Genomic DNA, 13,928 nt, shown 5'->3' with positions numbered 1-13,928 from the left:
TTTGCTTTATGCCTAAAAATGATATAAAAGCACACAAATTTTTAAAAATTCAATTGTGATTCTTCTCAGCTGCTTCCACAGGACAAGCACCAATATTTAACAATTCCTAAACAGCAACAAAATTTCTGCCTTTCAATCTTAATACAATCTCTTCTTAATTATAAATAACATAAGCATCAAAGTTTGACTAAACATGCTTTAGTTTACAAACGAAGCATTTTTTGCTTAGAATGCAACAATATCTATCTATGGGAAATAAGTCTTGGAAGCTCTTTGCACATGAACTATTTCCGCTCCAAGTCGCATACACAGTTTCATGTATTTTCCCAGCCAGCCTAAATTAATTGAGTTTGAGGAACATTACCAATCATGACCTATTCAGACTAGGGTATCGTCTGTTCCACTCCCCTGCACTGATCGGAGTTAAAAGCATATGCTAGGGAACCCTCATAAATGTACTCAGGTTATTGGTAGTATAAACTCTAACAGAGCACTTTGTGGTTTCATGGACAGATTTTATTGAATACCTAATTGTGTTTACTTTTAGCTTCATTTTGTGTAGTAAACAAAAATGAAAACAGTGCTCCTGGAAACTCACAAAGGAATTTCTTACCCCTAGGCCTGCCACTTCTTATTAACATTTCACCTCACACATTGAGGTTCACAAATCACCAAACATTACAGTCAATGCTCTGGAGATGAAACTTAATTATTAACATACCATAAAATAATTATGATGTATCTATACTGCTTGTTATTTAGTCTATTCTTTCGATACTGTAAATTGTAATTTTTTTTAGCACTAATTAACTTAGAAAGTTAGGATTCATTTACTGAAATGAAGCGTCCCTTATCCTTTGCCTCTACTAATCTTTTCAAACTGATCAGTTTGAAAATCCACAATTGGTTTGAAATAAAGTTTTAAGGAGTTTTTTTTTGCTATGAAACGTAAAGTTTTATCCAGCCAATTCATTAAGAACTCAGGCCAGGTTTTATTTAAATTTTATCACCCCTGGTAAGTTAAGGAAGTGTAAAGGATCAGAAAAGATCAAATGGAAGAGGGAAAAGGTTTTCTTTGTCAAGATTAGACAGCTTGATGTTGGACATCACAGATGCGCTAAATTTAGTTCCAACATTCCACTAAAGTGTAAGAATACGAAGATAAAATGTGACTTACTGATACACACAGTATGAGAATTGCACATCCAGCAAAGAATGTAAAAAATTATCATGCATCCTTGCTAGAAGACAATCTAATGATGGTTCAATGCGGTGTTTCTTCACTTTTCTATCCACCCATTGTGAGCACATATCTGATACAGGGGTACATTGCCATTCTTGTCTCAAGTTCTCAGAAGCAAGGTTTGGAGCCCTTTCTTTTAAAGTAAATCTAACCTGTGTTGGCAGCCTGTGGTAATCAGGTGCTTTCAGAGTTAACCACAATTTTGCTAACTGGGCAAACACTCTACCTTTCTGACCTAGAGATATTGAGACTTGTAATGTGACATTTCTCCTGGGAAAACGAAACAAAGGTAAAGAAGATGGCACGCATGTGGTAACTATCATAGTGGTGATCTGGTGTAGTAAGCATGTGTGTGGAGCATTCAAATCAAAACAGGACTGGACTTTAATGCAACGAACTGAGTCAAGAAAGTTGTATCTGAACATCCAGCAGTACCAGGTAGCAAAATAATGAAGTTTGCAATTAGAACAGATTTACTGATATCATGTTCCTACTGTCCAAAGCAAAGAATTTGTACTGGAGGCAGCATACAAGAGGAACTTCAGGTGTAATATTAAACTGCCAACATTATTGCTTATAGTTTTCCATGCCATCAATATCAATAGACAAGCTACTGGTCAGTGAGGATTAAATAAATCTCTAACCCTAATCCCTAAGTAGTTGTGGGACCCCTAGTGGAGGTAGTTTTATCATTGACAGCCACAGGTAAGGTGCTGAAGACTGGAGGGTGGCTAATACTGTGCCATTACTTAAGAAAGGCTGCAAGGAAAAAAGTCAGGGAACTACAGACTGGTGAATCTAATGTCAATGGTGGGGAAGTCATGCAATCACACACCATGGAAACAGAACCTTCGGTCAAATGGGTCCACACCAACCCATGTTCCCAAACTAAACTAGTCCCACTTGCCTACATTTGACCCATATACTGCAAACTTTTCCTAATCATGTACTTATCCAAATGCCTTTTAAATGCTGTAACTGTACCTACATTCACCACTTCCTCTGGCAGTTCATTCCACAACTAACCACTTCCTGTGTAAAAAAAGGTTGCCCCTCATGTCCTTTTAAATCTTTTTCCTCTCACCTTCAAAAGACGTCCCCTAGTTTGGAACTCCTCCATCCTAAGGAAAAGACCCTTGCCATTCACCTTATCTATGCCCCTCATGATTTATAACTTCTATAAGGTCACCCCTCAACCTCTTACATTTCAGTGAAGTCAGTCCCAGCCTATTTTTATCTCAAACCCTCTATTCCCAGCAATATCCTGGTAAATATTTTCATAACCCCCTCCAGTTTAACAATACCCTTCCTATAACAGAGAGACCAGAACCTGTACTCCAGAGGATGCCTCACCAACATCCTGAACATCAACAACTCCTACACTCAAATGTCTGACAATGAAGGCAAGCATGTGAAAGCCATTCTTAACCACCCTGTCTACCTGTGATGCAAATTCCAAAGAATTATGTACCTGAACCCTGAGGTTGCTCTGTTCTACAACACTATCCAGAGCCCTACCATTAATTGTATAACTCCTGGGAGAACGGGAGGACTAAAGACACTGGAGAGTCAGAGTTGATAAAGTGTCACTAGAAAAAGCACAGCAGGTCAGGCAGGACCCGAGGACAAAAGAGTCAACATCTTGGGCAGGACACTGCTTCAGTATAAATTCTGTCCTTTACTTGTTTACCAAAGTGCAATTCCTCATATTTATTCAAATTAAAGTCCATCTGCTACTCCTCAGCCCATTGACTCAATTCAAACAGGTAGGATCTACATGCATTTGCAAAGTCAAGTACTGATTCAGGATAGTTAGCATGGCTTTAAGCATGGGAAATTGTATCTCTTAAATTCGATCGAGTTTTTTTGAAGAGGTGACCAAGAAAACAGATGAAAGCAGAGCAGTAGATGTTGTCTGCACAGAATTTAGCAAAGGCCTTTGACAAGATTCCACATGGTAGATTCATTAGCAAGGTTAAATCACATGGGATCTAGGAAGAGCTATCCAATTGGATACAAAATTGGCTTAATGGTAGGAGACAGAGTGGCGGTAGAGGGTTGTTCAGACTGGAGGCCTGTGACCCACGGCTTGCCACAGGGTCAACTTGTAATTTATGGAAAGGATTTAGATGATAATATAGGAGATACTGTTAGTAAGTTTACAGATGACACCAAAAATTGGCATTAAGGTGGACTGTGAAGAAGGTTATCTAAGAGTTTGGTTGATCAACTGCCAGTGGGCCAAGGAATTGCAAATGGAGTTTAATGCAGATGAATGCAAGGTGTTGCATTTTGGTAAGACAAACCAGAGCAGAACTTAACACAGTTAATGATAGTACCCTCAGGCATGTTGTGAACAGAGACTTGGGGATGAAGGTACATATTTCTTTGAAAGTGGTGTCACAGGTCGGCAGGCTGAAGGTGGTGGTTTTGGCACACCTGCCTTCAATGGTCAGAGCACTGAGCACAGGAGTTGTGTTACAGTGGTACAACACATCTGTAAGGCCACATTTAAAGTATTGTGTACTTCTGAGTATTGTGTAATTCTGGTTGCCCTGCTATAGAAAGGATGTCATTAAACTGGAAAGGGTGTAAAAAAAGATTTACAAGGATGTTACCGAGACTGGAAGGTTTGAGTTATAAGAAGAGGCTGGATAGGCTTGGACTTTTTTTCCCAAAAGCATAGGAGGCTGAGGGGTAACCAGATAGAGGTTTATAAAATCATGAGGGGCATGGATAAAGTGTCTAGTCAAGGTCTTTTCCCCAGGGGAAGGGAGTCCAAAACGAGAGGGCATAGCTTTGAGCTGAGAGAGATAAGATTTTAAAGGGGCCTAAAGGGCAACTTTTCCACACAGAGGGTGGTGCGTATATGGAACAAGCTGCCAGAGGACGTGGTAGAGACAGGTACATTTACATCATTTGAAAGACATGTGAACAAGTACTCGGATCAGAAAGATATATAAAGCCAAATATAGGCAAATGGGACTAATTCAGTTTAGGCAAGGATGAGTTGGGCTGTCGGAAGTGTTTCCATGCTGTTTGACTCTATGAATCTATAACCTACCTGTTACTTTCTCTCTCACCTTAAAACATCAATGCTTAAGCTAGGACAAATGTTCGGCACAACATCGTGGGCCAAAGAGCCTGTTCTGTGCTGTATTGTTCTATGTTCTATATTGCAGTCAGACATCCAGTCTTGTTTCCTAACTCCTCTATTGCCAATTTCTCATCTGTGAATGCCTTTGATGTCCTTCACTGTAATGAATGACATAAATACAAGTAATTGTTGTTCCACTCAGCACAACACATACAGCGTATCTGATCTAACCTACACAGTAAACTTAAAATGTTAACCAGAACATATCACATGTAACAAATACCTGCCACTTCTCCAACCCCTATACTAACTTTCCTACACTAAGTCCTGTGTATCTTGGAGAAAGTGAGGACTGCAGATGCTGGAGATCAGAGCTGAAAAATGTGTTACTGGAAAAGCACAGCAGGTCAGGCAGCATCCAAGAAGCAGGAGACCTCCTGAAGAAGGGTTTATGCCTGAAACGTCAATTTTCCTGCTCTCTGTGTATCTTGGGCTAATTTCAATGTTGAAATCTATCTCTTGAGGGTTCTTCAAATATCTCTGAATTTGACAAGCTATTGACCATGTGTGGCTTTGAGAGAAAGGCCTCAAAACAATTTACCAAACATGAAATGCAACAAAGACGACAACAAACTCAGCTGAATGACAGACTTTGCATATAGATAACCACACTACTAATATTGCTGGAAATAATCTTCTGTCTGCTAAGCAAATGGGCCTGTAAGCAGGTGATTAGCAGATCATCAGGCAACTCAAAGACAATCTAAACACTATTTGAATTCTCAAAGAAACACATACATAATCCAGTCCACACTTAGTATCAAATCCACTTCAATCTACTGGATAAAAGCAAATTACTGCAGATGCTGGAAACTGAAACCAAAAAAGAGAAAATGCTGGAAAATCTCAGCAAGTCTTGCAGCATCTGACGATTCAAGTCTAACTGACCTTTTGTCAAAGCTAAGACAAAGGGTCAGTTAGACTCGAAATGTCAGCTCTTTTCTCTCCTTACAGATGCTGCAAGACTTGCTGAGATTTTCCAGCATTTTCTCTTTTTCACTTCAATCTACTACTGAAGCTATGTCATGAAAACCCTATGAATTGAAGGATCTCCAAAAACAAGTATTAAAAAACCAAAACTCGAATTGCACAGAACAGAGCGATACGGATGGGATAGTTGCATGATTCATTTCCTGATCTTTGTCAAGTTTGCTTATCTCAATAAAGATGGCAGTAAAAGCACACTCCGAGCTGCAGAAGGGAAAGAAAAATTCACTTCTGGGAAATTTGCACGTGTAAATGGAAATCAGATCAATTTTAGTCTGCTTGGGACTAAGGCAATAAACAGAAGCAAAGTCAAATCTGCCATTACCCATAACCCAGCATTTTTCAGGAAAAAGGAATGATAATTAAAAAGAAAAGAAACTCTTCTTAGCACTGACTTGAGTTAAGATAATGATTTGAAGTACTTGAATTTAATTAATCTGTTAGTTTATGTAATGTTACCAGAAAAATAACTGTGAAGTTACTAGACTGGTTTAAAAGCACAACTGGTTAACTCTATTCCTTCAATGGTCTACATTTTGCCCCAGGCTCACACTATATAGTTGACCATTAATAGCCTCTGAAGAAGCCTAGCCAGTCACTCAGTTACAAAGCATAACAAAAAATCTATTGTCAATGACCAAGCCACTGTATCATTATCACTGAGTCAATAACCTTGAATTTCTTAACACTGATTGCAGCAATTCAGGAAGTTCTACAATCTGCCCACCATCTTCTCACATCAATGAGAGACGGTCAAAAAGTGTAAACAGTGTCGAGAGTGTGGTGGTGGAAAAGCACAGCAGAGGTCAGGCAGCATCCAAGGAGCAGGAGAATCCAGGTTTCGGGCATAAACCCTTCAAAATATTTATAACTTTTTTTTGGAATTGCAACAGTCATACCCACTAATGTAGTCTATAGTCTATGTTAAAAAAAATTGTTATAACACATTCACGTTGATTTTAAACAAGGAATACAATTTTTATAAATTATGCCCAGCTGGCTCTTGAACTACACACAGATATAAAGCAGTGATATAAAGAGAGAGTGTGTAGGCATGCTCCAACAATGTTGGACTGGGAGCCCCAAGGAGCACATCCACAAGTTAATTTGATTACTTCTGCTTGCCAATTACAAGATTATTTTAGTATTAATTCTCTTCTTACTGCCTCCTACTGTTGATTAGCGATAAGTACAGTAATACTGCATTTAATACATTTTTAAAGTAAATACTTCTTCCTGTTGATTGGTGTGTGTAAACAAGAAGAGTACAAAACTGCACCTTGGCACAAATAAGTGCTCTTGTGGATCTAATATCTTAAATTTCATTGGACATCATCCATAGTGAACCAGCTTAGTTAAAACATACCACTACTAAATTAGCCCTTAGGTGGGCTAATTACACTTATCAAGATTTTCTTTGAGGAAATGACAAGAATGATTGATGAGAGAAGGGCTGTGGACATTGTCTACATGGACTTTAGTAAGGCATTTGATATGGTACCTCATGGCAGGCTGGTATAGAAGGTACAGTCTCATGGGATCTGGGGTGAGCTGGCTAGATGGATACAAAACTGGCTTGGTCATAGAAGTCAGAGTAGCGGTAGAAGGGTGTTTTCAGAAAGGAGATCAGTAACTAGTTGTGTTTCACAGCGATCAGTGTTGGGACTTTTGATATTTGTTTTATATTTTAAGTAACTGGAGGAAAATGTAGCTGGTATGATTAGTAAGCTTGCGTATGGCATTGAAATTGGCAGAATTGCAGATAGTGAGGGGGATTGTCAAAAGACACAGTGGGGTATAGATAGATTGCAGATTTGGACAGATGGAGTTTAATCGAGACAAATGCAAGGTGATGCATTTTGGAAGATCAAATTCAGGTGCAAATTATATAATAAGTGACAAAACCCTTAGGAACATTGGCATATAGAGAGATCTGGGCATACAGGTCCACAGATCCCTCAAAGTGGCAACACAGGTGGATACGATGGTCAAGAAGGCATACAGCACGTTTGATTTTTATCGGCTAGGGCATCACATATAAAGGTTGACAAGTCACGTTATAGCTGTATAAAACTTTAGTTAGGCCACATTTGGAATATTATGTTACCATACTACCAGAAACACGTGGATTCTTTGCAGGGTGCAGAGAAGGTCTACCAAGAGGTTGCCTGGTCTGGAGGGTTTAATAAAGAGAATAACCTCAATCTAGATAAACTCAGATTGTTTTCACTAGAAAGTCAGAGGCTGAGGGGTGACCTGACAGAGGCTTACAAAATTATGAGGAGCATGGATAGGGTGGACAGTCAAAGGCTTTTTTCCCCCCACAGTGAAAAGGCCAACTACAAGAGGGCATGGATTTAAGGTGAGGAGGAGAAAGTTTACAGGAGAAGTGCAGAGAAAATATTTCACACTGAGGGTGGTGGGTGCTTGGAATGCACTGCCAGTGAAGGAATGGAAATAGGCACATTAGCAACATTTCAGGTGTATCTTAAGAGGCACATGAACTAGAGACAAACAGAGGGATAGAAACCACGTGTGGATAATAAGTAGTGGGTCTAGCTAAGGATTATGAATTGGTGGGCTTTGTGGGCCATAGGGCCTGTTCCTGTGCTGTGCTGCATTGTATTGTCTTGGGCAAGTCTTTGCTTATGGAAAACATGCTAAAACTACTGAAAAACCTTCATGAAATGTTTCATAAAAATACTATTGTGCATCACTGATTTTTTTTTGTTGCACAACAAAAAAAAAATCCTTTCTAAATATTCCAGTTAAATCAGTTTTCACCAGACTGCACCAGTTTAAAAGCATGGAAATTAACTGTTCAAGCAAATATAACTGGCAAGTTTGAGATTTCGCAAGTGTACCTTCCTCCATATCAACTGATAATATTATTAAGGGTCCATCTCAAATTCTTTATTGTATTCTTACTAATATTAGAACCTTGAGCACAAAATGCTATTGCACTGTCACTGGTGTCACCTTTTAGGTAAGACACTAAACCTTGGCGTCATCTACTCTTTCAAGTCGACAAAAAAGATCCCATAGCACTAGATTAAAAGACTGCAAGTGTATTATCTCCAATATCCTGGTGAAAATGTATCCCTTTAATTCTGATCAATAAATCGTTTTACCTGGTCATTATCACTGCTGTTTGTTGGAGTTGGCTGATAACATTTCCAAGCTTACAATACTTCAAAAATAATTCACTGGTTCTGAAGCACTTAAGACTTCTCTTCCTATTGTCATACCAACACCTCTGAGATCTACTAATAACCCATGTACTTATCCCCTCCCATTACTCATCTGTAAATTACCCCTTGTTGACATCATCTAAAAATAGAGACAGCTTCCACACATATGCTGACAACATCCAATTCTACCTCACCAGCACCTCTCTCAACCAATGCATTGTTTCTAAACCATCAATCTGCTTATCCAACATCTGGTACTGGATGAACAAAAATTTCCTCCAAGTACTGGGAAATCTTTGTCTTCAGTCCACATATTTATAAAAAAATCTGTTCTCCAGCTAGAGATTCTACCACTCTCTGTAACAACTGTCTTGAGATTGAACTAGACTATGCATAACCTTAAGTGCATATTTGATCTTAGGATGAGTTTCCAACCACATTTGCATGTCATCAAAGTTGTCTACTTTCATCTTCATAACATTGTTCTTGTCTCAGCTCATCAGCAGAGGGATCTGGATGTCTTTGTGCATTAATTGCAAAAAGTATAGCAGTTAATTAGCATGGGAGATTGAATGTAAAATTGGGCAGATTATATGGGGCACTGGTGAAACCACATGTGGAGTACTGTACAAAGCATTGGCAGCTTATTTAAGAATAGAGATAAATATATTGGAGGCAGTCCAAAGAAGGTTTACTGGACTAATACCTTGAATTGTCACATGAGGCAGGTTACATTGGCTTGGCTTGTATCTGCTGAAGAGTGAGAGGTGACTCAATTGAAACATAGACGATCTTGAGTATTTCCAAGGGTAGATGTGGAGAGGAAGTTTCTTTTTATGGACGTATCTAGAACTAGAAGTCACTGTTTAAATGTCAGGCGTCATCCATTTATAGCAGAGAGATGAGGGGACTATCTCCCCGAGGGTCGAGGTCTTTGGAACTCTCTTAAAAGGTGGTGGAAGCAGAGTCCTTAATTATCTTTCGGGCAGACGTAGATAAATTCTTGTTAAACAAGGGGGTGAAAGATTATCAAAGGTAGGCAGGAACACGGATTTGAGGTTACAATTAGATCAGTGATATTATCAAATGGCACAGCAAGTTCATGGTGCTGAGTGGCCTACTCCTGCTCCTAATTTGAATGTTACTATCTAACTCTCACAAATGCCTTTATTACTGCTGACTTGACTATTCCAACACATTTCTTATCAATTTCTCTCTTCTACCCTCCACAAACTTGAGGTCATCTAGCTTTTTGCTATCTTTGTCATAACTTGTACCCACTTCTGTTTACCTATCATCTCCTTGTTTGCTGACCTACATTGGCTCTCAGTTAAGAAGTGCCTCAATTTCAATATTCGCATCCTCGCTTTCAAATCACTCCAGTACCTCACTCTTGTCTCTTATCTCCGCCTGCCATAAAACACTACATTATCCGCAGTCCTAATTCAATCCACTCGGGCATCCTGAATATTAATCATTCTACCACTGGTGGTCATGCCAAGGTCCTAAAGCTCTGGAATTCTTCCTCCTGTGTTAAGATTTTTTAAACAATGCTTTCTCATTTGCTTAATTAACATCTTGTATGGCTTACAAATTTTGAGTCAGTGATCATATGAAATGCCTCATGATATTTTATTCTGCTAAAGGCATTATATAAATTCAAGTTGTTGGTATATGGAATATGTGAAAAATGCTATGTAAATCTAAGTCTTGCATTTTTTATAAACAATCAGCCTTATGAAAGTCTGTGAAAACCAGCAGTACTCAAATACTATCTGCATTAAAAAAATTTTGATAAATATCCATATTCCCAGCAGCTTATATAAAACCTTTATTTTTTAGTAGGATATGTTCACTCAACCATTTGTGTGTGCTATTTATAATGTCTCCATGAACCCACCAGCATCAAATCTTCAAAAGAGACATCATAACACCATTTCCTGTCATATTATTTTCCATAAATAAACAAAGCCTCTTACTTCACACATAAAGGAACTGCTTTGTGGTTAACTTCTCTAGTGACATTTATTGCTTAAACTGTACCTGAAGAATATTGAAAAATGTATTTCATGCAATAAATATTAAACATAACTCTGAAAATGCTTCCATTAATGAAGAGTAGCACACTAGGATATTGAAAATTTATCACTTCCACATAAACAAGTGAAATAATGAGAAAGCAGCCAAATGCATTTGACCAGAATAGCTTTCAGGTGTATATTTACACTTAACGAATTTCTTCTGTTTCCTCCTCAGATAACATCACATTTTTTAAGAAGCACTTTTTCTCACAGACAGTGGTGGAAACCTGGAACTCTCTCACACAAAAAGCTGTGGATGGTAGGCTAATTTAAACTTTTAATTGTGAAATCAACAGGCCTTTTATTAATTCCGAAAGAATATCAGGGAATAGGGATCAAATGTTTGCAAATGGAGTTTAGACACATAACAACCATGATTCAAAAGAATGGCAGCTGTTCAGGCTCGAAGGGCTGATTGAAGGTAATCAATCAGGTTTAACCAAAATATGCATGCCTCAGAAGCACAAAATTACTTTATCTTCCTCAGAGTATGAGATCCTGGTGAATGCCAGATTTCTTGGAATTTAACATAATAGGCACATGCCCTCCCCGAACTCTGTCAGGAAGACAGTCACGTGAACTTGAGGGTGACATGATATAGCCTTTACTGTATAAAGAACTACTCCATTAACAGCTGCAAGAACAATGCTCGAGGACAGCAAGGAGGTGGACACCAGCAATGGAATTCATCAATGAAACAATCATCAGATTTCTAACATCTCACTCTTAAACACTGACATCTATGTTACTATGTCCTATCATGAGACAATGTTCTCAACATATAGGAAAACTTGGAAAAGACAGTGCTGAGATCAGAAATATAAAGTATGTTTCTACACAATATATAGAACACATTGTTAGAAATAAAAGGAGAATCTTATCTCATTGGGTACTAATGATGATGCTGAAATCAAAGAGGAAAAGACTTTAGAGAATAGTCACGAAGAATATTATTTACTAATATTATATCAAAATGAGTTGAACATTGATAAACCATGAGTAACTATGTTAGCTGAATTCAGAAACAAATAATATACCAGCAGTTTTACATTATTTATCTATTTGAAACTCCCCATTAAAGCATTACCAACAGGCTGACATCTTCCATTACTGATACTAACCACAATCACTCTGGCAGACATTTTATTTCAAGCAGATCAGCATTGTTTGACAGGAAGACCTTTTACAAAATGATGGCAACAATCCAGGACTATAATGTGGATCAGTGAAGGGAGGAGAGCTAGCTATACTGATGTACATTATACCGATGTTCCTGAGGGGACAAAGGCACAGATGATTGTTTATTTGCCTTTAGAAGCATATTTTTTTGTGGGCAAAAAGCAAACTACAGCAGAGGTTTTAAATATGAAATTAAAATTAAAACTGAAAGTGGTGGAAGCATAAAGCAGGTCAGACTAAGAACATTAAAAATACGAACACAGTTGGCTAGTCAACCCTTTGAGCCAGCTCACCCATTCAATATGATCATGGCTAATCTTTACTTAACTCCACTCTCCTACATCCTTTAACTCCCTTAACCAAAAATCTATTGATCTTTGTCATTTCGTAGAGGTAAGACAACAGGGTTGATGGTTAAGTCCATGAGCTTTTTTCTTATTATGGGATAGGATTCTTTCAACTTTACGTGATGGAATGTTTGTGAAAATTATTTCAGTCTCCACCACATTTGCATCTTAAGTATTATGTCAATTCAGCCCGAGTTTACAACTAAAGCAACGTGCTCCCTTCAACTGAATTTTTGTGGATTACGGATTACTTTGCGATTTGATTCGACATTTCCTTTGCTGTTAACAACTCAATTTGCATACTCACTGAATTAATGAGCTACCAAGAAAAACATGCAAATTTTAAATAAGTTAACTTATACTTTATTTAGGGAACAGCTAAGTTGTCCTTGCTTATGCATATTAAATCCCAATTAAATCCTCGGTATGAATACAACTGACAAAGTGTTTACATGCCAAGTCACACTCAATTTTTAAAATAAAGACTGTTTCATCAATCAGAATGTACAGTTCTATGTCAGGTTACTCACCTTAAGGTTTTACTTTGTACGTAGACAACGATACACTGATAAATTAAAATCCCCAGAAAAGACTATTTTTCAATTTAAAATTTAAATTTAATTTCCATTGCTACCTTAGGACAGCAGCACCCTGTGGTCAAATGCGAACTAGACAATGATATTGGGACAAAACAGCCTGTAGGCCTGTCTCTTGATAGTAAAGATGAAAGAGATTAACAGATTTTAATTTTCACAAAATGCAAAGCAGATTGGGTGTCAAAGGAATAAAAAAGACCTGCACATAGATAGGCTCAATAATAACATTTAGTAATACTCTACAATTTCACATAGATGAATGAGTTTCCAAAGCTTAATTAGTTTGTAGTTTATAATAGAAGATACCCATCATATCTCTTGAAAACCCTGACATACTTGCAATTGGGTTTATAGTTTTTCTGCCTTTTAACAGGTTGAACATAAACAATCGATCTGCGCATTATTAAGGAAGATTAAAATGTAGTTACCATCAAGATTACAGAACAAAATACAAATGAAAAAAGAGCAAAATTTTAAACTTAAAACTGTGCTTCAAAAGTGCTGCTAAGAATATAAGGAGCAGGTGTAAGTCACACAGAACCTTGAGTGTACAGTGCTGTGCTATTTATTAGGCTTATGACTGATCTTAATTTCCCTTTTCCACATTATTTGATTTCTTACTGTCCAAAAATCTCTCAAACTCAGCCTTAATGAATGAGCACCCACTGCCCTCTGGAATAGAGGATTCCAAAGATTCATATTATAAGTTAAGAAATTTCTTAATTCGGTTGTAAATGACGGATCCCGATCCTGAAGCCATGTTGCCCAGTTCTAGGTTCTCTGGATAAAGGAAAACTGCTCACACCATCTGCTTGAATTGAGACCACAACCAGGTCTTATTGAATGACAGAAGCGGCTCAAAGGACCATATGGATTACTCCTACTTTGAAGTTCCATATTCCCTTATGTTTTATTACTCTTTCAAATCCTCTTATAATCTTATGACCTGGTTTTGTGGTTGCGGCCATGTCAAAAGATGCCTAAACTTTTGTCATCATTACTCTACCTTCTGGTGACCACACATGCAGTTAAACACGGAAATCCAGAAATCCCTGTCTCTAATTCTTTGCTTCTCCACATGGTATGCTGAAGTCCTTACAAATGGAAGTCAATTTGAAATCACTGAATTAATGCGAACCTCCAAAAT

The 13,928-nt window shown here is 37.9% G+C and overlaps 1 protein-coding gene across 9 annotated transcripts in view; it reads right to left on the bottom strand.

Moving 5' to 3' along the window:
• LOC140481236 (F-box-like/WD repeat-containing protein TBL1X) overlaps window positions 1-13,928 on the bottom strand; it is a 411,567-nt gene that overhangs the window by 382,969 nt on the left and 14,670 nt on the right. The window lies entirely within an intron of this gene.

This window comes from Chiloscyllium punctatum, chromosome 9 (assembly GCF_047496795.1).
Source record: "Chiloscyllium punctatum isolate Juve2018m chromosome 9, sChiPun1.3, whole genome shotgun sequence".
Classification (NCBI taxonomy): Eukaryota; Metazoa; Chordata; class Chondrichthyes; order Orectolobiformes; family Hemiscylliidae; genus Chiloscyllium; species Chiloscyllium punctatum.
This window is presented reverse-complemented; position numbering and strand designations above follow the sequence as displayed.